This window comes from Harpia harpyja, chromosome 8 (genome assembly GCF_026419915.1).
Source record: "Harpia harpyja isolate bHarHar1 chromosome 8, bHarHar1 primary haplotype, whole genome shotgun sequence".
NCBI lineage: Eukaryota > Metazoa > Chordata > Aves > Accipitriformes > Accipitridae > Harpia > Harpia harpyja.
Genome location: NC_068947.1, coordinates 44,600,246 through 44,627,693, shown reverse-complemented (window position 1 = coordinate 44,627,693; position 27,448 = coordinate 44,600,246). Strand labels below are relative to the sequence as shown.

Here is a 27,448-nt window from a genome sequence, read left to right as displayed (position 1 = left end):
TTAATCCTGGTATCTGCAATGAAGCAAAACTAACTGAGCTCACAGTGGTTCATTTACCCCTTTCCCAGCATGAGTATGTTTTTCATGCACTTTAACGTGCATAAAAACAAAACTCAAGGGTCTGACGAGTTACTTAAAATTGTTTGAAATAGATGTTTATAAAAGCCAATTTTTAACTGAGTTCCTTATGGCTGTGTGCCTATCCATCATCATCCCATTTTCTCATCTCTCAGCTAATTTCAAATGAAATGCAAGAAAGAAGCAAAGACCTCTAAATTATGAAATGCCTACAGGGTTCTTGAAAACAGATATCTTTTTGCGTCCAGGATATTAAGCAAGAGTCCAGTTTGACCCTGATAGAAGTACACTGCAGAAAAACTTTGTGTTCATCCTAACAGGGGGAAAGCCTAGTAGCTTGCACATTATTGGACACTAAAAAAATCCAGCCATGAAACAAACTTCCATAATTCATTTTGTTTCACTATACAAACAGCTTTTTTCCACAGCAAATAACACTGCTTTTACAAACCTTATGGAAACAGCTACCTATCCTTACTGCACCCAAATGAAGAAGTAAAATCAGAATCTTGATTTGCTGTTGCAAAAGCTGAATATTTGGATAGTTGTAGAACATCACAATCTTCACTTTTTCCTTCTCTTCTTTCTAAAAATCAAAGAATGAGATTATAGGAACCCATGCATAAGTCTCATGAAAATATCTATAATGAAATATTTAGTCAAATTTTCAAGAAAGAAATACTAGCATGTGGGGTCATCATTTCAAAAGAGCTCAGGCATGCAGCCTTCAACCTCTTAGAGAATGCAGCCGCACTTCCCAATGCATTCAGGCATGCAGCAGTTCACAACAATAATGGGGAGAAGAATGAAGATGCTGAGCTCACTGGAACAGTTCGGCTTTTAAAAATTATTCCCAATAAAGCAGAGCTCTCCTATCTCCAAGGAGAGAGGGAGAGGCTGTTTGTTTTTTAAAAGAAAAATACTAAAAATATCTTCAATTCTAAAAAAAGCTGGAGAGAACATATCACAAGTCCTCTTCAGCTGAATCCACCAAAAAAAATGCGATAAGGCAAAATGTATATGATGAATGTTTAAGACACTGAAATATCTTCAAGAATTAGGATACAGGAGTACTTGGATCCCAATACTAGATGACATTGGGACCATGACTGCAGAAAAAAAAGTCCTGAACCATTTGAACACCATTCCACTTTCTCATAGCATCCAGACCTCTACCTTAATTCTTTAAGAAACTTCTCCTCATGTTATCTTGTTTGTTCAGCAGTTACAATTCCCGTGGGAAAGGGAAAGCTGATGATCTGCTGTATAACACTGAAGAAGTTATTACACTTCCTTATTTAACACAAACACCTCACTTTCCTCAAGTGTAAAATGGAATGGCAACACAACACCGTAAGTTATTACTCACGCCAAGTCTTATTCACTGTCATTGCGTTCAGGACAAATTCATAAGACAAGAGAGTACATACTACCATGTGCTACAGTTCATAAAGTATATACTAAGCAGATATTCATATGAATGCATTGGTTTCTTTTTTTTTTAAATAAGTTTATTCTATTTGATCCATCTGTCCTCAGATAACTTCAGTCCTTAGTATTAAAATAATTCAATTTCATTTCCTTTTTGGTTCTTGTCATCAGCTCTATAAAGAGTACTTATTTTTGCAGTCATTATGGCAAACCACAGATTTTTGGTTGCAGCCCAAAAAGAATCCTAAACTTCACTTTCTCTTCAGATAATGTTTCTGTTTCTCCATTTTTATACAAGGTGTCCAGAGTATCTTATAATAGGTATATTACTTCACCTTTTAGTAACCTTACTCAACATGGAGCAAATTTTGCCCTCCTAGCACTCATGTTCCCCTCTCGGCTTTCGACTGTAGCTGTAAACTATGTTCAGAAACAAAAGGTAAACTTTGTCCCATGTTTGACATTAAAGGCGTGATTCAGCTTATAGATGAAGATATCTAAAGTAAGTGACTTTGTTCAGATGCCTCCATTGTGGGGCAGGCACCTAAGATCCAAGCGCTGTCCATGGAAATGTACTCATGACAGCTCCACTCAAGTGACTGAAGACAGTGTCTTCACATGGACTAAAATCCCACTCCAAAAGTGGTTAACTTGTAGATAACTCAGATAGGGCCACTACGCCTTTCTGTAACCTCTCTTTGAATAGGCAATTTGAAAGATAAATCTCTACTGGGCTGTTCCCTACATTTATTACATGATCATTTGCAACATGGTTTCTTGTACCTCTCCCTCATGTGCTGGTATTGACCACTGTCTCTGACCCAGCTTAACCGTTTCACATCTATTGCATCTGCCCATTCGGACTTCTCACCATTCTACTTCTGTTTACACAATCAGACTTCACATTTCAGTTCTCAAGGAGGAAAAAAACACCCTTTTGGAAGAAAATGAACTCAGCAAATGGAAAAAAAAAAAAGCAAAACCACCAAAAAAGAGCAAACAGCAAAATCCCAGAAATATCTGGAAATTACAGATCTTATAGAAGCCCGCTAACTTCCATTCTGTACTCCGAGTTTGGAGCAAGTGGAACATGATGAGCAGATATGTAATGTATGGTGGAAGTTGTGTCAATTCTCACAAGGATACACTTGGTAGTAAAAGATAAAATGGTTAGGAAATTGGTGCTAAACCCACATGGTTAAAAACAAAGAACTGTGAATAAAGAAAAAAAGTTCTTAGATTACTGCTGTCTTTTCTCATTATTCAAGCTGGGATATCCCTATTTATCAGCAAAGGAAAGGAAAAATATGTAATGACATTTTCATGGGAAGACGAAAAAAATAGAGTCAGTATTTGATTTTTAACTGTTTGGCTAAGTTCAGAGTTACAAAACATGTTTACATTAAGAACCTAAGCTTTGTTTGAGTGTTTACTTTATAAAAGCTCTGAGTTGAGAAGCTAGCAGAATAAACTGTATTATCATTGTCAGTGTAAATTACAGGTTTTGTTTGCCACAGCCCTCTGCAATGAAAAGCTGGCCAAGAGCCAAACAAAAGTGAATAATTCAGAACACTCAATCAGTTACATTCTGAGACATTTTGTTTAGTGTTTAATAAGCTCTCCAGGGATGGAGAAATTACTAAAGCACATTGTCTTGACATGAGCTGAAACAGTTCTCTCTCATCACCACATTTTTGGGAATTTGACATTAATGTATTAGATGAACATAGGTGTGTATATATACGTGCATATATGCATGCTCCTATTTTTGCACATATGTATATTGAGATACATTTTGACAGTTTTGCACATCTGATGTTCTTTATTGCATTCTGTCTTTGAACTGAAATGTCCATATTCAGTAAAATTTCTATACACATTCCCTCACCCATCTACTCTCTCTGCAGGATTTCTTGTTTTACATAGTAAGAGAGGACACAATCAAAGGCATCATACACTATGCATCGCAAATGGAGAGTGAAGGCTGTTCGGGAACTGTTATTTTATCTCACATTATGGAGAAAGAGAGCCTCTATTAACATAACAACATGGTAACTCCAAAACTAGAAGTATATTAAAAAGTTTGTGTTTCTTTCACTGATAATCAGGTTATGACACTCACTTTTACTAGAAGTTTCTGAGCCCAAGAATTTAAGAAATTCTGCTGAGCCTTTAGATGCAAAACAGAGAGACTGAAATTGTTAACAGTTGTTTCTGAGGATTCAGTGGCAAGCAAGAAAAAGAGGGGAAAAGTATTATTTTGAGATCAAATGTATCTCCTCTCAGAAATCAAAATGTGACATTATCATAGAACAAATTATTCTGCCCCTGTTTTCCCTACAGTTTGGCTCCTACAATTTTGTTAGGCATCCTGTGTGAGTCATCGTCAAGAATCCTGATATTATGCTAGAATAAGTGTCCTAACACAACAGTATGTAGGCTCTGATTTCAACACGTATCATTAAGTTTTATTTAGGACCAAAAGGGAGGTTGGGCCATTTCATATAAAGGCCTTTCAGAACAGACTGTGGCTGTTCATTGAATGTAGTTTCTTTAATTGTGTACCTTAAGAAATTCAAGACACCACGCAGGCTCTAAGGAGTGGACAATACTGATGCTTCTCAAAATACAGCGTTTCATTCGTTGTGCAAAGGAAAGGTGCACAGGCTGGAGGGTTTGCCATAAGGCATGATGTCTTACCGCACAGCTGTCCTCATCGTTTGAGACATGCCATTCATGCTTGTCCCACTCTAAAGGTGTACATACATATGTCACACAGGCAACATACGATTCTTTGAAATAGCACCTGTTCAGCTGCAGCCCTACCTGTATCTCAGCCGCCAGCTCAAGAGGGCATGACAGGCCTCCATGGCCTCCAACTACAACTTCTGTTGACGGTCTGGAATACAAGTCAGAGGCACCAAAGCTACCCTGTAGCCTCTAGCCAGCGTTTTCACAGGCATTATCAACACCCTCCCCATCCTGGGAAGGACAGTTTTACTTAGTGCCTCACCAAAGTTGCGATCTTATCTAGAAGTCTGCATCAGGACTAAAGGGAGACTGTATCTGTATACATATACATGTACACACACACACTTTCATGCAGCCAGCTTGTGTTACTGATAGCATCATACTGCAAAGCTGTAAAGAATACTGAACCCAATTAGGATATTTGCTAATACATGATGAAAGGTGCTTCCTAGGTATCCAATAACAACTTCTAAATAACTCTAAATGCCTTTGAACCATATCTAGGAGAAAGCAAGTTGTGAAAAGGAGCCAGGAAGGCTTAAGGAGAGTGTAAAGAAACAAGTTAAAACCAAAACAATAGAAGAAACCATTCTACTAAGTTGGAGCAAAAGTGCCTTGCCTTTCAGAGTAGGCCAACAAAATCTACTATGAGGCTGTTTAAGGTCCAAACCCCAGTGTCTCCCTAACATCACAGGAAAGGTTGTACGACTACGTGACATGACCAAAATGCTGGTGTTCCCTATAACGCACGTGTCCTCCAACGTGTAAGACATGGTCATTTCATAGAGGAGGACAGCAGAGAACGGGTTACAGGCCAGCAGGACAATTCATAAAGCCCACACAGGATTCCTTACCTTAAGGAATGATAGTAAAAGAAAAAAAAGCCTGGTCAAGTGTTCTGGCAGGCCATGCCCAACCCCAATGGTCACAGACTGGCTCTCCTGATCTGAAATAAGGTTTTGGAGAAAGAAATTGGGAAGAGATATTTATCAGCTGAAAGCCTCAAGTCATCCTTCAATGCACAAACTTGGGATGAGGTCTGGCACAGGGTTCCTTATAGACGGTGCTGTATGAAATACAGACCCTGCAAGTTTATAGTTTTATCTGTTGTTCTTATAAACTGTACTGGCAATACATTGCCTGGGAGGAAGAAACAGCTGAAGCTGTGAGAGTCAGGAGGCAAGTAGGACTCCCTGCTGCTGTCGCATGCAGCTCCAGAATGCTTTCTGACACCAGCTTTTGTATGCACTATCCACTTCTTACCCCTCTCATAAAGAATATAAGAAAGTTTGACGTGTTATTACTCATCAAAAATAGCATTTAGGAATCTGTTACGTGATTTTGCCATTTTTCTTCTTTTCCAAACTAGATTACATTTGGCTAAGCTTTATGATTATAGATTGTCTTCTATTTGGCAGCGTCAACAAAAACCACAAAGGATTACATGCAGAAAAGGTCACGCTGCACTCCCCACCACTGTCTTTTTTGCGCTGCGACACTTTGAACTGCCGCAAGTTATTGGAGTAAAAAATGGCATAGCTTGAAACCTTTATACTTTGGCTGTTTGATAAACAGGAGTTCTTACTGCAAGCGCAACAAATAAAATAAAATTTCACCTCCAAGGATATCCATCAAATAAGAAAAGCTACAGCCTCTATAAAATGAGTTGCACACAGCCATGTGTTGCATTTCTCTCTCAAAAACAGAAGTACAATTCACACCTCCTTTTTCATTTTCTTTAGTAACATTCTGAAAAGGCCAGAAAATCTCTACCTGCAAGTAGCAAAAAAATACTAGGAAATATTAAAGTGAATTTTAATAAACTTAGTTTAGACAATCTTTTTATTCTCTACTACCAAGTCACTATGAAATGGCAATGGCTGTTGTTGGTGCCCTAAATACACATAAATAAATATGAAAAAAATGAAATTAGGATGTTTTGGATTCCTGGAAGGGGAAGGGAGTAAAGGGAAAGGAGTTTGCAATGCCTATTCAGGGCGGGGGGGGGGTGGGGGGGTGTGGAATTCCTGACCTGGTGTCCATCATCTCAAAAGGTGAGTTTAGGTTTCAATTACTGTCATCTATTTACATTGTTGAAATATTTAATTCATTAGTCTACATGTAAACTATTTTTATACACTTTAATTTCTCCACACTAATCAGATAACATCCTAGGAGTTTACATCTTTTAAAAACATACAAAAACATTCTGCTTATAAGGAAATGGTATAAAATAGCATCAGAAGACATTCTAGACTTTAAAAAACTAATATTTACATAGGATCTCTACTCTAATCATGTTGTATCCTCCTCTTAGGATATTTACAAACTTCAAATCATCATTTCCAATACAGCCCAAAAACCATTAGATTCGTTGCCTCTTTAGTTTATCCAGAGAGTTCTTCAGAGTATGCAATTCTTAATCATCTCTAGGCAAAATTTCAACATTGTGGTGGGTTGACCCTGGCTGGATGCCAGGTGCCCACAAAAGCTGTTCTATCATTCGCCCCTGCCTCAGCTGGACAGAAGAGAGAAAATATAACAAAGGGCTTGTAGGTCGAGATAAGGACAGGAGAGATCACTCACCAATTACCGTCACGGGCAAAACAGACTCAACTTGGGGAAAATTAACTTAATTTATTGCCAATCAACCAGAGCATGGTAATGAGAAATAAAACCAAATCTCAAAACACCTTCCCTCCACCCCTCCTTCTCCGGCACAACTTCACTCCCGGATTCTCTACCTACCCCTCACAGTGGCTCAGGGAGACAGGGAATGGGGTTTACAGTCAGTTCACCACACGTTATCTCTGCTGCTTCGTCCTCTTCAGGGGCAGGACTCATCACACTCTTCCCCTGCTCCAGCGTGGGGTCCCTCCCACAGGAGACAGTCCTTCACGAACTTCTCCAACGTGGGTCCTTCCCACGGGCTGCAGTTCTTCATGAACTGCTCCAGCATGGGTCTCTTCCACGGCGTGCAATCCTTCAGGCACAGACTGCTCCGGTGTGGGATCCTCCACGGGCTGCAGGTGGATATCTGCTCCAACGTGGACCTCCATGGGCTACAGGGGGGACAGCCTGCCTCACCATGGTCTTCACCACGGGCTGCAGGGAATCTCTGCTCCAGCACCTGGAGCACCTCCTCCCCCTCCTTCTTCACTGACCTGGGGGTCTGCAGGGCTGTTTCTCTTACATGTTCTCACTCCTCTCTCCGGCTGCCATTTCTGTGTGCCCTGCAACTTTTTTTCCTTCTTAAATATGTTATCACAGAGGTGCTACCACTATCACTGATTGGCTCGGCATTGGCCGGCGGCGGGTCTGTCTTAGAGCTGGCTGGTATTGGCTCTGTTGGACATAGGGGAAGCTTCCAGCAGCTTCTTACAGAAGCCACCCCTGTAAACTCCCCGCTACCAAAACCTTGCCACACAAACCCAATACAAATGTAGAAAAGAATCTACAACAGCAGCAGCAATGCAGGTAGGATTGGGAAGTAAACAAGAAAACTGATCCCCAAGACTCAGAGAAGAAATTCATCCCAGTAGACTGAACCAACACAGCCTACATTCAATCCTGAAAAAACAACTCCAACGACACTGGACAAAAGAATTTAAAGAATTCCAAATTTTGAAGAAGCTCAAATCTACCCCTGTTAGAAGTCTCAGCTGAGAGAACATCCCATCTTCTCAGCATTAGAAAAGGCAGGCTGAACCCAAACATGACTGTGATATCCAAACCAAAGTAAATTTATGACTCTCCTCAAAATAGTTCATACCCACTGCTGTATAACAGCACAGGTATGACACACAGCAGGCAGGTCAGCACCGATTAATCATGCCACTGTTTTAAAACCAGCTAACTTGTTGGTGGTCATCTTTACAATGTTAGATCTTTAGACATCTTCCTGTGTCCTGTAGAAAGGTGCACCAAGTGAACCAAGAACAAGGTTCTGTTAAGGAACATAGGGAGAGATGCATGAAGACATTGCTCCATTTCAAATACTGAGTGGCAAATTTAATGGGATTTCAGATCAGCAGGTCTGTAAGTGAAGAAGACAGCTACACTTCTGATCAATGCCCCACAATTCTAGTGCCGAGAAGTCAAAGGTAGACCAGCATCGAAAAGGGTTTCTCCCAATGCCCTCATGGCAAACCAGACAAATACAAGTTAAATACAGGAAGAAGATACTAATTTTGTCATCACCACTAGCTGAGTCTACAAATAAAGCAGTCTGCTGAAAACTGAGCATCAGATAGATCTTAATTCAGAGCACAGAAAACAAGCAGCCCCACTCCCAACTCTTGTAAGAAATACCCAGACCAGCTCCTGAATTAGTTTTAAGGAGAACACTTGGCCAAAACTTTCTCAAAAACTCTGCATTCACAAACTCGAACACGAGCATCACTCCATTGATACTTGAACAGATTATCTATCTGAACTCTCTACAAATTAGGCAGAAATTGGGCACCTTTTCAGATTTCGGAGCTACACACCTGCATGACACTTTTTTCAAAGCTCCAAAGACACGTTTTAAGCAGCCAATAGCTCATATAAAAAAGAGGAACTGTTTTTAGGGCAAATAATTGCCAGATCTCCTGGTAAGAACAAGCTCCTAAAGCTCAGCTGATCTAGAGAAGGATATGTCACTTTATTAAGAAAAGGTAAGACTCCTGGTGGCACAGATTTCAGCCTTCAATCGGGGAGGGATGGCAGCAGTGGCAGGCTCCCATCCAGCATTTGCTATATGGGGATTGAAGTAACATGGAGCAGTAGAGTTGCTGCTGGACATGAGAAAAGGAATGGAAAAAAGGATGAGTTCACTCATGCTGAAAAGGTTGTTAGCATTACACAAGAAATAACTACCCGTGCACGTGCACTCCATGCCCAGCAGGCAGCCCGCACATGTCTGTTTGAAATTTGCTCTTCTGCAGGATGGTTGCCAGTCACGGCACACAGACATGCTGCAACCCTGTGCTTTAAAAGGCTATACAAACCATTTGGACTTTCTCACACCATAAAAATGTCACATCTTGAGACTACAGTTTCATGGTGGTGGAATAGAATGACGTAAGAGCCATGCACTGACTCTCTTCTGCCACCTGACAGTGGAGATTAGTTGATATGTTTTAACCAACACACTGAAGCAAAAAGCTCTACCTCAAACAGGACAAGTCCTCACAGCATTTTATGCTGGTGTGATGGCCAGTTCAAGGAAAAACTCCAATCAGCTGAAGGGTTTATGGTATAAGATGTAGTTATCTCCTTAGCGGTTACTTGCTCAGAAACTGAAACTCCAGCAGAACAGCAGAAGGACCCAATTTCTTTAAATGCACTCTACAAAATTGATTCATAATTAGGAAGCAGGGCCCCACAACAAGGATACAAGTCCTTGTCCCTTCTGACCTGCATCACTCTAGTCCACACATAATTAGTTACAGGATTCTGCATGCATGGAAGTGATTCCACCAAAGTCAACTTAATAAAAAAAACCTACGGGACAACTGAATGCATTTATACTTAAGTAAAATAAGACATACAGAAGTTACCAAGTAGAGTACATTTAATAATTTTCCTGAAACATCTTTAAAAACATCTCCTCCTTCCTCCAAAACAAGTAGTACATTATTAATTTTTGTTGTTTAAAAACAAAAAGGGTAAAAAACAGGTTACCCATCACATACTTATAAAAAGGAAGAAAAAAAACCCCTAACCAACTCCACAGATTTCTACAAATTCCAGATGCGTTTTCCTGGCTTTTTGCTAACATGGGTGACAACCAAAATAACATAAATAGGTTTCCTTTCAAAACATTTGTTTTCATTCCTTTTGCTGACAGTATTTGTTATGTCATTTACTCTGGTAAAGAAACTAGCTCAGATTTCTCAAGTTTTCAGGGCGTTAGTTGTTAACACGGAGTACTAATTATGGAGAGTTTTGTTTTTGTTTTTCTTTTTTTTTAAAAAAAAAAGCTAGACCTGGCTTTTTATCTATTTTTAGAAGTTTAACACTGCATACTTTCCGAATTTAAGTAAGATTGGTAAAGCATCTGTCCTTCTCCCCAAAATAAGCTACAGTTGCTGGCATAATGCAACCAACTTGTAATTATAATGTCACATAGGACTTACCATCTCAGAATGAAATCACTAGACCATAAAATCCCAGAGCCAGAAGAGGTCAGAGAGAAGAGTGAACAAAATTAAAGTGCCATTTAGTCAATTTTCCTTTTCCATGCAAGGATTAAGATCCCCTCAGAGTACGGGCCATAACATGACCGATCAGTTGCTGAGTTACAGTTCTCCAAGGGCCCCACTAGTCTTCAGAAAAGAGGCTATACTTCTGAAGGCAAACATGGTGAGAGACATTCTTCCAGGTTTTGATCAATCATTTTTCAATAGAAAGAAAACAGACTGCTTTCCTCCTAAGCATTTTTTGAGAGCATATTCTATGGATTGAAGAGTTTTCAGCTGCAGGCCAAAGTAAGTTCCTAAACAGACATTTGGCATATCAACAGAAGCCCTAAAGGACCAGGTTTGATTTTGACCTTCCCAACAACACTCTCACTTGAACTTGATTATTTAACAAGGCACAAAATGAACTGAGGAAACAGAAAGAGCTACCCATGTTTTCTCCACATCACATACAGTTTGAAAGACTGCATTTTGCTTACAATTGTGCACAGATGTGTGCACAGGGTAGAAACGCTTCTATTTTGGATGATGCCTGTTTCCAGGACAACTATTCTTTTCACTAAGCAGTTAATCTTAAGTTGCATTAAGCCGTAAACGTTCTTACTAACTTGACACGGTAAAAAAAAAATCCACAAAACTGGATATTAAAATACAGGAGAATTTCAATTTTTCCTCTTTTAAAATGAGAATATGAACGAAGGCAGGATTGTGTTTTTGCATCCAGATTTTTCCCTCTATTCCTTGGCAGAGAGGCTCTGAACCTTGCACATCACCTTCCACTCCCTCAGAGAACTCTTTAGACAGACATTATGAAGGAACTACAAGATATGGACTACATACAGAAAACCTGAATAAACGGAGCATACATTTTTGTCTTTAAATAAATCAGTCCCTCAGAAGTTAAGTGTACCAATTATGTGGCTAACGTTAGGGCAACAAATTTTCCCTTGCCTTCCTATTGCCATATGCCTGTCATTTTTTTCCTACAGTTTCCACTCACTGTTTCAAACATATGTTGCCACTTATGTGCCAAGAAAGGAATCTCTGAATTACCCCCTTCATGTATGATGAAATGGCAGACTGAATGGAGCCAGAGAGAGCACCATTAGCAGTTATTCACACTTCTGTTTTCTCTTAACTTCCTCTTCTCCAAAGTTTATTCCTCCTATGCTAGGGGATGTAGAACTATAAAGCCATCCATGACTCATGCTGCAAAATATATAGCTGCAGCCTTGTACCAGAGAAGCAATTTTTTTTTTTTTAAAGGCCACCTTAAATAAACTTTTTCTCCTTTCAGTTTCCAGATGGAGGATTCTTTTGTGAATCGCTTACCCAAGCATCAACACTGGTGATCCAACATTCTTTTCTTGTAAACTCACTGCTCAGTTTACCAGTGGTTTGCAGCCTCTCTCCCTGCAACTCCTGCTTCCCGGGGTCAGCCTGGGTGCACACTTCACAGTTCGAGAGCAGTGGACCTCAAAAAAAACATCTATAGCACTGCCCCCCATATTCTACCATGAAAAGATAAAGTCATGCACATAATTCTTCAAAGACGGGGGGGGGGGGGGGAATCAGTAAAAGATGAATGGAGGTAAAAAACAGGATGCACAAACAACCAAAAAGCAAGTCAGTTTAATGACTTAAATTCCCACAATGCCAAGGCATCCATGCTCCTGAGGGTGGTTCTTCTGGCACCCTGAAAACGCAGCTGAGTAACAGCCCATGAGGATACAATAATTTCAGCACTCTAAGAACTCAGTAGAAAAAAAAGCTATCCACTAAAACAGATGCCAGCAGCTACCTTTCTACCTTGCTAACATTAAACAGGGGTAACAGGAAGTTAGTCCATCAAGAATTTTTTTTTTTTAAAACAGGTTAAATGTAACCAAGCATTTCCAGGAGTCACTCAATGACAAACACAGTGCAAAAGTAAATATGTTGGAGACTTTCAAGAGAAGTTACAAAAAAAAAAAAAATTTTTGATGAAATAAAAAGTCTTGCTAAGCTAAAATGAATTCAAATAAAATTAATACCTTCACTATTTTCTTTGATGCTCTTGCACTGGTTATCAGAATCAAAATTGCTATGTGGTAATACTAGATTTTTTTTTTTCCTTTTCTTGTTTTGTGGGGGTTTGTTTTGGTTTGCTTTTTGGATTTTTTCGGGTTTGAGTTTGTTGGTTTGTTTTTTTTTTTTTATGTGAAGAGATACAGGCAGAAGTTTTCAAAGGAAAAAACCAGAATCATACATTTAATGCCAGAAAATTACTTAAATTAAATTGTGTAATCAAAGGCCAAAGAATTACCTTTTGCCTCCATTTAAATTCTCAAGAGCATAATGAAACCAATAAAGATGCACAGCCTGAAACCTGGTATTTTTTTAATTTTGTAAGGACATTGTTAATTACTTAAAGACATGGGTTCATGCTAAGAATGGGAACTATTCAACACATCTTACTTTTACACTGTATTTTGTTATTGAGTGACTCTTCCTGGACATGCTTGGTTATTTTTACCTGTTTTTTAAATATAATTGTCATCCCAGGGTTTTATGTTTGTTACTGCCAAGGCATCCTATGAAACCAACCGCAATTCATGCAGAATAATGCTTTTCCTTAATTCTCAAAGTAGTGGCCCCAAAGTGAAATGGTGTTATGTTGTTCTTATTCCTCTTCAGTGCCACAAATTTCTGCCCTTACGGATATCAACCTCACCTTTTCTGGAAGTTAAATAAGCAATTATCATATTTCTTGACAAACAGAAACATAGTAGAACATAGCTCAAACCCTCATATTTATGCTGATTCAGCAGTGAAAATTGAAGAAATCCTCCACCACTTACTTCCATCACTAAAACAAACAAAAAGGGCCCCACAACACACTTATTGTTTTTCAATTCTAACTTTCTTCAAAAAGCATATAAAGAAAATGAACAGTCAGCAGGGTAAAGCAGCAAATACTGGGTCCCAGAAAGTTTCAAATGATCCACTGTTTGTGAGGAGATGCAAAAGTTCTTTGGTCCTTTTGCAGAAAAAGGAATATTAAGGCTTAAGTCAGAGCAGTCAAAAGGCAAGAAAGTCACATGGCAAGCTCCACTGCCAAAAGGGAGAAATCCCACAGGCTAATGTTTTTCTACCAAAATCCAGGGGAGTGAGGGGGTGGGAATCAATCTTTTTTTTCCCTAAACACACATCAGTAACATGTATATTTAGCTCTCCAAATTAACTAATAATCCTTTGTCCCAATGTCTGCACCACAACTGGTATAAAGACCACTGGGAGACTGAAACAGTCACTGATGCCTACGTGAATAACTATCAGGGAGAAAATGTCACACACGCACACCCCAAACTTTTCTAAGCAGAACTGCTGATGAGTAAAAGTAAAGCAAGCTGGTAGGATGCTAAACATCACCTATTGCCCATCAAATGGATAACAATCGGAACTTGCATTCATTTTATTTAACCAAAAATTTGAATATTAACTATATTAAGCCTACTGAGTACTCATCCACGCTCTGTCCTGTGGATGAATGACAAAAAAAGGTCTAAGAACTACACTGCTGTGAACAGATAAAAATACAGTGAAGTTTTAAATAAGTCTTTGCAGTGGTGCCTTCCTTTCCACTTGAGGATCTTCAGTATTAAACACACTTATGTCCCAGTTGTCCTTGAAGTATCAAGATTGATATTTTGAGGACAACACTTTCAAAAACAGTATCTTGTTTCAGGATTTTATGGGAGCACTGACCATCTGGAATTAATCTGGAGAAGAACTGGGGAATTCTGCGAAATGACCAAATCAAGCTTATTATTTCTGAGGATACGTTGGGACAGGCACATTTACAAAAAAGTTGCCAACAAGTTCCCATCCTTCAGCAGATATATCTGAAAAGCAAAGTTAATATTGATGGATGACTCATACTGGTGCCTAATTTAGTCTGGGAGCAGGGCACGAGGGAAGAGAGGAGCAAAATCCATGGCCTTGGGTTCAGTCGGTCTTTTTACTGAAAAACACTTTCCGGTCTAAAAGGTACACATACCCAAAGGCTGACTAGCAGTTTTAATTTGAAAGTTTGGTGCAATTTTACCCTGAAGCCATGCATAAAAACTGCGTTAAGACAACACAGGAAGTCACCTTTAAATCATCATACCATAAAGCTCAGACTTTTAAACATTTTTTGTTTTTGTTTTTTTTTAATGTGGTCTCATTTCCCACAGAGTAAGGGCTTACCTATTTATTTTATTTAAGATGAGGTTTATGAAGTCCAGGTTCATTAAAACTAGACTGAGATCACACAAAATACCATGACAATCAATAGGAGACCAAGCTTTGGTATCACTTTCATACAGCTTGAGAACTATAAACTCCATATCATATCTTTCACAAAAAAAGGTCTTACTTAAAAACCACATCAGTTCTGAACCGGGCCGATTAAAGTTGCCAGACACATAACAATAATTTTGCACATAGGGTCCTTAACACGTGAGTAACTCTAAAAAGTGGTTAAATTAGCTTAGAAAGACAAATTTAATATTCCATAATCAAAAAAGTTTCTTTCCAGTATTTTTAAGTGGATCATTTTCCAATAAATTAAAACCACAGACTGAGTGGAAATTGGTCTGCCTCCTTTGAATTCATTAACAACAGGAATTACACCACATGAAATTTCAGCAAATCAGTCTATAAAAATATCTGTAAAACTCTTCTGGTTCTTTTTGTTTGTCTCAATACATTTAAGTATATTTACAGAAAAAAGATGAACTCTTAACCAATTTAAAATCTTATTTTCTTCAGCTACACCCTTCCCAAGTGAATCCTATCCCCAGACTATTATTTCACCTCATAGCTGTTGATAGGATGGTTAGGAAATGGTTAATTCTGCAAGATTACATCTTCCATATGCAACTAACATTCAGCATCCCACCCTAAGGGTACAATCAACCAATAAAGACTTTGTTCTGATTATGTAATGCATATATTTGATATCCCACTTGAGAGCTCTTTTGGATGTAAAGACAACTATAGCATAGTGACTTTGCAAATACGATGATGTAATGTTTGGAAGTAACAAAACATCTGAGCATGCCCACTGCGAACCACACAACTCAAAACCCCAAGCACATTTAAGTCTGAAATATTCAATTGCTGGAGAGCTGTGTCTCCCTTTCTGCTTTGTTTGCTCCGTAGCTCTTACAAACTTTCCGCTACCGAAAATAGAATCACAATTTTCTTCAAAACTAGTCACACAAAAAACCCACCCAGAACAACCTACCTTCCTGTGAAGTGAACAGGTTCTCAAAAAATGGAAAAAAACCCTTATCCCAACTTGTATTTATGAATAAGAATGTGGAAAATGTTTTCTAGATAACTTTAAGCAATGCATATGCCCAAAAGGCAGCAATCAAAAGAACACATGCAAGATTTGTGCAATTCTCAAGAGAAGTTATATGTGGAAATCCAACTTGTATCAATATACCTGTAGCTTACGAGTTATGAAGCTGTTTAACTTGGGATTTACATTCAAATGTTGCAAGTGAACACATACCCAGTACATTCATTTTTCAAAGTAGGAACAGTAATAGCCTATGAATGTCACATGACCATGCACACATACATACAGTTTTAAAAGGACTGTCACCTCATGGAGCTTTATATATAGCAGCTTTCTCATTTCAGGTCAATGAAGAAATGTTTTTTAAAAGAGGAAAAAAAGCTTCCTGGAAGTAAAACATTCAAATATTCACCAGAAGAATCACACAACAAAACAATAAAATTTTATTATCAACTCAGTAAAATCACTCTCACTGAAGAGGTTACTATGAATAGTGAGAGAGAGAGAACAACGTCAGGGTCAGAAGAATGAAGACAAACACACACATCAAGCCCAAAGCTCTACTGGAAAACAAAGTGAGCATTTTTCTTCATTGCAAAAGAGGTGACTATTTTCACTATCCTCAATGCCATGCAATTGCATTGACACCAATAAATTGGCCCTATTTGAAATAAAAGATTCCTAGGATAATTCCATGCAGAAATGCAAGACACGGCCATTTTCCTTTCTAAACTCAGATTAATGCCAAAGTGAAAAGTATGCATTTGAGACTCTGTGTGGACTACTTCATGATTCTGGACCTCTTCCCTTTCCCATTGACCTCCCTTAGGGAACAAAAGTACAATCATAAGCCTCCTTGCATTCCAGTACAAATGCTAAAAATGCCTCTTAATCATTCCTTCCCAGTCACTCCATCGGACATCAGCATATTCACATGGTCCTCCCTCCACCTTCCAATAATCCAACCACGGATTTTCTTCTTTCAACATGACAAAGGCAAACTGGAACCTCACCTGACAAATGTTAGCCTCTTTTATTGCTTTTTGCTCCTGGATGCACTTAAAAAATCAGAGACCAGCACAGAATAGCACAAGAAGAGAAGAGAAAAGACTTGTTAATATCTGGTGAAGTAGTTAAAGAAAAAACAAACAAACAAAACAACTACTTCATAGGGTGATTGGGTCTACCTGTTCCAGAGCAGTTCTGAAAATAAAGAAATTATTATACTTGCAAAAGAATCCACAAACATGATTTCCCATCTTCCTTTTGTATTTTAAGATATTAATGCTGCTTGCTGAAGCCTGTAGGAATTCACTACCAAAAATGGGCAGCTTTCCTGCTTTTGAGAAATACCTAAAATAGAGAAGATGCTTCCAAGAAAGCATTTTTCCACAATACTGAGGCAAAAGTAATGAGACAGAGTTTGGTTAAATAACCCAAATTCTGTGACATCAACACATGTGGAACACATACTGGTACAGCATTTAAAGCTAAGGTATCACAAACAGCCCTCAGTCACTTCTTCTAAAGAGTAACTAGCTGGAAGAAATCAAAATCCTTTGGAACCATTGTCCTTAAAAGCTCAGAAGTATCCACAGCTCCTTTGTGTACATTTGCATATGCAAACTTTTCAGAGCAATTCCCAAAAGGTCTGGAGGCATTTCAGAATTCGCTCCCAGTTAGACCCTGCTCTCCCTGAGCAAAGCCATGGATAAGGGTTTCCACAAGCCTCTGAGCTATGAGTGTTTCTGCTCCAGGGATTCCCGTCCCCATCAGAACTGCTCCAAGAACTCTAACCACCCATCACACTGACCACTGAGCAAACCATACATAGCAACATCTTTTGGCCATGACTTGTATTGATTTAGATACACACAGATAGCTACAAGTTAAGGCTCCACTTACATTCCCAAGCCCCAAGGTCAAAGGCATTTTATAACTCTCAAATAAAGTGTTTATTCTTGTCAAGCTCTGTATAACCTTATGTCACTCTGGACACACCTTAGGCTTCTAGCAAAATAACTCCTCCTATTTTGGTAGAGTTGGATCCATGTATGCTCCTCTTTAATCAGCAGCAATATCAAGAAGGACTGATTTGTTTTATGTGAGAATAACCTTTGCTCATCTACTATGGGAACTCTGAAATAAAAACAAATAAAACCAGAAAAATAGGGTAAATCAAAAATGCATCAAAGAACAAAAAACTTCACATACCCCAAATCACAGACGTCTTAGAGTGGGAAAAGCCAACTTGAATCAAATTCTAAAAGGTCATGCACAACTGGGTCTTGTTTAACTAACACAACATACCTTTGGAATTCAGAAAATACTTATTCATTTGCAACTTCTAGTTCTAGGCCTCTGTTTATCATACACAAAATCCAGACACTTCTTTATGTATCACTTTAAAAGTTAAAATAAATAATAATTGTTTTCATTTTGCACAAAAAGGCTGCAAGCAGTATCCTAAGTACCATATTAAAATAACCGGAATTGTTTTTCTCCCTCTGCCGTTACTACTGCCTAGAGTTATGCACAAATATTTACTTATACATAAAGTTATGTGTTTATTGGGGAGGGGACAGGCGGACATGTAGGGAACAACCCAAAGATTAACAAATTTACCATGCTTAAGTTCTGTAGAGTCACCTAAGAGTACTAAGGTCTATGATATTTTGTTGTACTATCCTTGCTAGGAAAAAACAGCTATGTTGAAAAGATATGCAAGAGAACAACACATCATATGTCCATTTAAGAAATCAGCTTGTTTAATTTTTTCTTGAGTAATAACATGGTCTGCTTTGAAGATAAATTATTAAGAATCATCAAATGTACCATGAGATTTTGTAGCGAAAGAAGCCACTTCATATTTCTTTTATATTAAATTGTATCACTACAAGAAAGAATCCAATACCTGTCTACATTTAATCAATTCTATACAGTTCATCATGATCACACACTTAACATACACATAATTTTTTATGGACTGTAACTGTCTTTCATCTAATTAATATTAATCTTCATATTGTAAGCTTCTGAGTTCACTGGCCAGAGCAAATAGAAGCCAGAAATTATGCTCTGCCAGAATGCTTTCAACTAAGTTACCAAGGGGAAACAACGTTAAAAAGAACAGAAACTTCATCCTTACAACTAAAAATAGGTAACTGAACAGAACAGATTAAAAATAAAGTACTCAACAACTAAAAAAACCCCACAAAATAAAGCAGATCATAGAACACTGGGGAAGGTTGCAGGGAAGACTGTTTAAAGAGCATAGGATTTTAGGGACCAAAAAGGAATTTTTGTCTTTCCTTTAGGTGCTAGAAGAGAATTTCCTTAAATCACTTCTTTGTGCTTGAGTACAATTCTCAAGCATTTAGTTCATCTCCTGAAAGACTTTCTTAGTGATAGTCCGTCCTGTTGACATAATATCCAGAGACATGAGATCAATAAAAGTGTTCTCAGATAACGACACAACTTTAGTATTGCTGGGTTTAAGGTAACAGTTCTTAATGCTGACATGTCTCATGCACGCTGCCATAAAAAAGCCAAATTAATACCCTGTTGTATTTATTCCCCTTCCTCACTCAAGGGTTTTGTGAAATTTTTGTTGCAGACTCTGGAGCTATGGAGTGTCTGAGTCTGCTAAATACATTTTCCCAAGCCCAAGAGACTCCTTGAACAGTACCTGCTGTGAGCAAGACTAACACAAAGAACTACATGTGACTACACACTAAGAGATCAAGAAATTCTGTAAATACTTTTCCAGACTAGAGAATTGAACCAGGCAACTAAGTCACATTTCTGAACTATGAATCTATCAGATAGCTCGGCAATTCTGAATCCCAAAGGGATCAAAGTTTTACAAGTTACATTACATCCCTAGGAATCCACAATCTAAAATGGCCTATATAGGATACGTTTGCCTCTGCATTATTTCAATACAGGTTCCTTAAACAGGTATTGAAATTACCAATAACTTGAAGTACTATACTTTAAACAGGGACTACTGAAATTATAGAGAATAAGGAAAGCCTTTTAAAATGTACTTTTTAGCAGGATCCTAAGTCAGGGGGAGGGGGGAGCGGAATTTATCAAGGCAGAAAAAAATGTCTCTTATTATGTAGGTTTCATAACATAAATGCCAGCATCTAGAGACCCAAAGAAGGGTGGGTGGGGCCAAGAGCACGTTTGTGTTTTACTCAGCTATTGCGGGCAGCCCAACAAAAAGTCTTTTCTCTCCTTGCAAAGTTTGCCTTCTTTAGCATCCACAGTCATTCTTTTACAACCTTACTATCTTTCAGATAAGCTCTCTTTAACAGCTATATTTTCACTGGGTTAATCAGTAGGAGGCAAGAGAAGCCTACTCAAGAGAATTATAACAATGAAACGTAAGACGCAATACATTTTGATCCTGGATTCTCTCTCCTTAACCACTAAAAAAAGAAAAAAGTATGACAACTTTGTACTCCTCTATGTATAATATCAATGGCTCCAACAAGCCCTCTTACAGTTCCTAAGCTGCATTCAAGTCCATGTTCACCTAAGTGTGTGCCTCACAAGCTTGTGCTCTCAAAGTAGACCATGGCCTCAAGTGACTCCTGTAAAACTTGCAACCTGTAAGAAATGCATTGAATGCCAAATCCCTTCTACCTGTGTGCTGGGCTTTGCACTCCAAGGCATTGGTGGAACAGCATCACCCAGCAACAAGTGAAGAAACAATAGACATGAAGGGAAAAGCAGAAGGGAAGAGATGGTCAGTGACATGGAGGAACCAAAGGAACTTGCAGTAACTTGATCAACTTCTTCATCTGACCTGCATCAAAGCTTTGACAGGAGCACCCTCCATTGACGCCATGTTCAATTCATCTCTATGCAAAAAGCCGAGTTGACTTCACTCAAACCTGTGTGTTTATTACTGAAACAAGAATTAAACTGCTCAGAAAGAGGTTTGATCGCTTTGGACAAAATGACTGAATTCACAACTTAGGTTAACATGTACAAAAGATCTGAAACAGGGATTCATGTCGAGTCAGACTTGAGGCTCAAAATGTTTCAGTCACACCACTTCCCTTAAGTTCTACAAGAAGAATCTTGCTTTGACTGAATTTCAAAGGAGATGGATGAAGAAAAGTAGGCAACTAATTACGTAGTGTCACATATTTTTTCTGAGGTCTAATGACTAAAGACAGACATTTAAAATATGTTCTACTCCCAAGCATGTTCAACAGATGTGGAACTTAGTACCTTCCAAGGTACCTCACTGCAACAGTCTTCGCATGATTACAACTCACTTGCTATTGCATTAATACTGAAATGGCTGTCATGCTTCTAGAAATAGCCCAACTACACAGGCATACTTGGGGGTGGGGCAGGGGAGAGGGGGAGATAACAAAAATCTCAGTGCAGAACACAACAAACAAAACAAACCTCCAAGCCCAAACTGCTTCTTAAAATATACTATTGTGCAGAGTTTTCAGACTAAAGACCATTATCTCTTCCCATTATGGAGAACAGATTACTTGGCTATATATGGTTTATATAGACTAGGGGAAGGCATACAAATGAAATTCTATTCATCTTTGTCATGGTAAGCTCTGCCATGCAAAAAACGTCTTTTTTCATAAAAAATTATCTTGGTCCCATACACAAGAGGAAACCATCTCACAAGCAGTTATGGAGCACTTGCCAGTTCTCCTTAGGAGAGAAGTCATTAGTAGTTAAGAGATGTAGTCATCAACTTCTCAAGGCGGTGCCCAACAAAAAGGGATCTAATTATGCCTAATATTTGGCTAGAAATTTTATTTGTATCTGCCAAAGGAGGGAGAATAATGGAATCTGCAAACAATAGGAGAGTTTGGGAAAATATTTCTTCCTGCTGCCAAAAAAATTAAACACACACAGTAATGAAGATATGAATCTCTTTCCGTCCATGGTCCATAGTAAAAGACATGAATCTAAAGAATGTTATCTTTAGAACTTTCCCCTGCTTCTCCCCCTTGCCTTCCACGTGCAATTTATCAGTTGTCAGTGCATTTCAGACTGTCACTTAGCCATAATAGCCTCCACAGTTCTCTTCGTATATTCAGAAATTAATCTATGCATTAGGATATAAAACACTAAAATACTCTTTACTGATGTGTCAATCACAATGCTAGAAGTAATAAAGACAAATTGGATACAAAATTTTTGAAGGATGCCTATCAATCCAAGAAATAATTGAAGAGTAAGCCTTCTTCCACTGAGTTAATGTCAAAACTCCCACAGACTTCAGAGACAAGGCTGAGCATACATTGGAGAAAAATCCTTGAAGTCACATGAGTTATTAAAACATTAAACACCAGATCCCATTTATGCAATTCATTAAAATTCAACTTGTCAATCTTGTATGTGTTTCAGTTCTCCAGTATCACTTGCAAAGCTTAAGCAGACCACCTCCAAAAAAGCAACCGGTTTTAAGTAATGTAAAATGCTAATAGAAGCTTTGACAATATTTGTACTTCTGTAGATGTCTATTTTTGGAATATGAAAGTAACCTAAAGATTTGGACCCCACAGAGAATTCCAAAAGCCCGAGCTTCAACAATATCTACACAAAGTGAATGTGACCAAGAGCCTGATTCAGCCAAGCATTTAAATATATCATTAAAATCAGGCTTATGCTAAAGTCCTTTCCTTTTTCAACAAAAATACACAGGACTATGCTTTAAGTGCTTTGTTGAACTGAGGCCCAAGTTCCAATTTCCTTTATTTATCTTAGATACAAAATGGCTAAAGGAAGGGGTCAAATGCTGCAATAGATAGGTTATGGGTTTAAGGACACTGGAACTGCTGCTATGAATTGCTATGGGAAGAAAAAGAAAAGTGGTTTAACGACAGAAGTAATGGGAGGAATTCAGATAGTTTAAGTTAAAGTCTAAACAACAGTCTCAAAGTCTTTTAGCTTATTTGTCCTATTCCCCCCCCCACCAATCGTCCATCTTTCCAACTTCTATTTTTTTTCAAGTAAAATCCTGAGAGAATATGGGCACAAATAACAACACAAAATTATAAGAAGAGAGACTAGATGAAAGCCGCTGGAAGCAGGCTGCAGGGAGCAGCCCCACATTGTCAGGGGATGCACCAAATGATCTAATAAGGTTTTCATTTGGTCTCCAATTTCTACAAATCCACAGTTTCTTTTGCTGTCACAATACTTGCAAATGCACCAATTCTGAACAACTGTGTCTAGTAACTAAGGAAACAGAATTCATTTTCAGGGAGCAATGGAGAATGAAACAGGCATATCTGCCTGCCCAAAGGCTTTTTTTCCCTTCGGTTAAGTTCACCAGCGCCAGGATTCCACCTACAGATACTGGTAGACACTGTAAAAAAGCAGTAAAGGAAGGCTTCTCAGCAACTCTAGTTGTTGTCTCAGATATAAATAAGCTTTTCATGTTATAGTAAACCAAAACTTGGAATTTTTAATGATATAGTTCCTTAACAGGGCTTGGAATAGTACTGTACTCTGTCCTTTATTAAGTTGTGGCAATAGCAGAGACAGAAGTCAGGTCATTACACACTCAGCTGATGCTCTTTGATAAAGCTGTTTTGCAGAAGGTCACAGATGTGCACTTTTGCATCATAGAGGAGAATTAATTAAGAAACTAGAAGTTCATACTTTGGCCATCCCCAGATGTAAACGCAGATTTATAAACAGGAGGATTTGCATTCCCTATTCCCTGCTCTAGCCTGCCCCCAGACTGCCAATAAACTTATCACCAGCACTATCTGAGCTGTGTTCCTAGCAAGTCCAGAAGAGAACTGGACCGTAAGGATGGATTTTTGATTACCGGCTTTTGACAAGTCCTCTTCTTCAAAGCTGTTTACGGTCTACAACAAGTGTTTCATGTGGGAGGACAAAAATGCAGGCAATTTTCATATAGAGATAGACTAGAGAGATAAGGTGTGTGCAGGTGAAGGGGAAGATGCAGGAAAAAAAACCAGAAACAATTGCAAAGGGAAGGAAAAAAAAATTAACTGAGTAAAATACAGAAACAGTAGTTTTCACTCTAAGCATTTGTATGCTTGCGCACACACACACACACACATGCACACGTAAAAAAGAATGCATGCATATTTAACTCCTAGCTACCTTTCACAGATCTACTTATCTGACTCCCCCTGCAAATCTTAGCTGGATACAGCATCCTCCACAGCCTGCTCTAAGACAGTATCTTACACCTGCAGTTGTCTTGTCTTTTTAAACAGAGTCCCAGCAGAAAAGGTGAGTTTGTAGCTGAAGTCAACTTCACCTTCCCCATACCGAGGTCACCTGGATGAGCTTTTATGTAATTCAGATGATCCACACTGACACAATACTTTTGAAAAAAACTATATAAAATATTAGTTCCCAAAAACATTAGCCAAGTAACTGAACAGTTCAATTTTAGCTAAAGGACAGGTTATTTTTTTGGTTTGGATTTGATTATTAAATCTCCCTAGAATAGGAAATAAAATATTATCCTGGTCTGTCCATTGGCATATTCAAATAAGACATTTCATTATCTCTGAAACCATTTTGGAAGGGTCAGTATACAGGTATTGCACTATTAAATAGATTTGGAAGTTTTCTGATTAAGTACCCAAATCTGAACTTCCTGAGAACCTTATAAGGGGGACACAGCAGGATCATCCATATACACAAGTAGCACACTTCTGAGTAAGCCTTTACTCAGTCACAGTGCAAAGGGCTGGCTGGAATTTTCCAACTGAAGAATAAGTGTCTTTTTCAGGTTACACTCAGGGTAAATATGTGCAAGGTAGCTAAGAGATGTCTGTCTCTTCAATGAAATGCAAATATTTTAATCACCATTTGTCTTCATACCTACAGACAACACCTCCAAATAAGTAAATTGCCTTATGTTAGCATGTTCAAGTATGATAAAACACGCAAGAAGCAGGCAGTAGGACAGCTTAAGCTATACTGAAGTTTATCGGAAGACTAAAATCTGAATTCTGCAAATGAGTTGTGGATGCACCTACTTTAACAGAGCTGCACAAAATAGGGTAGAATTCCTTTCAATGGTCTAATTTACCCATCAACACAAAAGGACTTTATTTCATTAACTCCTGTTAACCCTTAGAGGAATTTCAAAGTGTTTTGTGCCTATTTCAAGTATTTCTTCCTTGTGTTCTCAATGTTTATTCAGGGTGCACACTGAAGGACAGGGAATACAGGAGATACATTTAAGCTCTTCAATCTAAACCCTACTTTTTGGCTTCCTGCCTCTTTCCTAAACATTAAAACAAACGACTCATTTCTTTAAGACTTTCTTACTAAAAATAGTTGGTTGGACTGCTTAATTGTGTTAGCTGAAACACAAACATATGAAAAGGAAAGGGTTTTGTAGCAAAAACATTGAAGAGAAAAAAAAAAAATCAGATTTCATCTGGCCTTCCCATCATCACTTAGAGAATTGTTTTGTAGTTACATCATCAGGAAATAAAATACTATCCTCTGAGGACCCCGACTCTTTACAGAAGGAAAAAAAAAAAAAAAGCAAGGCTCGAAGTTCATATCACTCTCTGAGGAGTTCAGCTAAATTCACATTTTTTGTCATATTAAAAAAAAGAAAGTAAGAAAAAAAGAAAAAGCTCCCTTAGAACAACTAATTAAAGAAGATGACCTGGAATTTAATTTTTCCCTTCTCAAATTCGAGGCTGTGAGACTAAGTGGAAAACATTATAACTAATCAGCTAACAACTTCTAATGACTTTATTATCAATAATAGAAAGGAACTGCCCTAACCCAAACCTTCCGCACATTCTTCTTGGCCATGAACTAGTAGACAAATGAAATATTTCACACAGTCCTGAGCGTCAGCTGGAGCCAGAACACATTAATAAGCTTTCTAAGTTCTGGCTATCACTAAAGTACACCAGTCAGACACGACGAGTCTGCACAACACAGACCGCCTTATATGGCAAGGCAATGACGTAATGCTCCATAGGCTTGGGGCATGCAAAGAGCCTATCTCTCATTGTTTAGTGGGACTGCTGGAATGCTCACATCTCTGATGCTACAGCTGAACGCCTCGCACCATGGAGCAATAGCTGACCCAGGATTTCTATAGTCCGGGAGCGCAAGGTAAGGGAGAGGGTGGGAAGCAAACTTCTTCTGGCACGCATTGGCGCTTCTTGCTTTTTCCTATTGACATACTTTTTTAAAAAAGTCGCTTCCAAAAAAAGGGGTGAGGACTGAGAAACAATGAAATACCCCAAAACAGCACCAGGAGATCTAGAAGATGTCTGGTTACTCGGAAGTAGGATGACTATTTCAAGCGTTAAAAACTGTATTTTAAACAATTCCTACAGAGCCAACAGATGAGGAATTAATTTAATGTTAAAGGAGGAGGTAGTTATGAATTACACACACTTTCCAAATGGTCGGATAAAATGATGCCTGCATTTAAAGCTGTGGAAAGAGTCCAACAGTATTGTAATATATTAGGTAGAGCTACTGCCTCTCTTTATGCTGCATTTATATGCATATGCTATATATTAGTAGACATGTATGTCCATATGTCTCTAAGCATTTACTATACTTTCGAACGACTTTTACTGTAGTTTACAGAAGGACATATAAATTGCCACAAACATTACTTTGCAATAAGATTATGCTATGTCTGAAAGAAACAATTGTAAGTAGTTTAATTACTAACAAACTTTTCAACTCCTACACACTGCTTCCCTCTTCTGTGTCTTGTGTGCAAGTGTCAAATCACAAGTGGACAGAAATGTCAGACTTTGATGAAAAAACTTTAAATCCTGGTCATCAAACAAATAAGGCTTTCAAAATCAGATAACCCACTGGTCTCTTCGAGGCTTATTCTGCAAGATGCTGAAAAGTATTGCAGTTATTAACCCTAAAAAAAGAGAATCGAAAACAGTTCTGACGAGGCACTAAGCACCTTGAAAGATTAGACCTTAGTGTGTTTATAATTCACATCTGCATAGTATACAAAATTACACTGTCCCCTCTGTTGATTAAGGGCCAAACCCTGTCAAATCCTTGTTTATAGGAACAACTGCAATTAAGTCAATTGTACTGTCCTACTTGCAAATTCAGACTACTAAGCATTACTCTCCAGAGTCTTACGTGTAATTTAAAACGTTAGAAAAGTTAGACTCCTTAAGACCTTGAAACTCAAACTCTTCTTAAAAGTAAAACATGTTTTTGTTGTATGTTTTCATTTTCCTTAGTACAAAATTAAATCAGCATTAAATGTTAGGACAGCAGAAAGGGTTTTGGTTTTTTTTTCCCCCCTTCACTTAGTTTTTTAAATCTGCAAAATCCTTGTTCAAGTATGTATTTAAGAAAAATCAAAGCTGATATAATCGCATGCATTGCTGTACTATCAGGCATACATGGATTTAGAGACCGAGTCAAAATATGTGTAAACATTTTCTTTTCTTTTTTTTTTTGCTTTAAACAACAAGAAAATATTAAGCAGTTATTTTCCCCATGCTTCTAAAAATGTAAATATATAGAGACACATTTCATTTCAAAGATAATTAAGGTATTTGTGTATTATTAACCTTGGCATTTAGATAAAGGTCACATCCATGTTTCCAAGATAATCTTTCTTATAACAAGCAAAGTTTACACCTCTGTTGATGCCTTAAGTCTG

At 38.2% G+C, this 27,448-nt stretch overlaps 2 protein-coding genes across 7 annotated transcripts in view; one reads left to right on the top strand and one right to left on the bottom strand.

Annotated features, from left to right (window-relative positions):
- Positions 1 to 27,448, bottom strand: part of CMSS1 (cms1 ribosomal small subunit homolog) — a 244,276-nt gene that overhangs the window by 179,907 nt on the left and 36,921 nt on the right. The gene's annotated exons all lie outside the window — the stretch shown is intronic.
- Positions 1 to 27,448, top strand: part of FILIP1L (filamin A interacting protein 1 like) — a 159,711-nt gene that overhangs the window by 97,123 nt on the left and 35,140 nt on the right. Inside the window, exon 1 of one of the 5 annotated variants that reach the window (XM_052793843.1) lies at positions 25,671 to 25,905. The exons of 3 other annotated variants lie outside the window; for them this stretch is intronic. The gene's annotated coding sequence lies outside the window, so the exon portion shown is untranslated. Of the gene's footprint in view, positions 1 to 25,670; positions 25,906 to 27,448 lie in introns of those variants that run through there. One more of the 5 variants, XM_052793844.1, reaches the window with a different exon arrangement.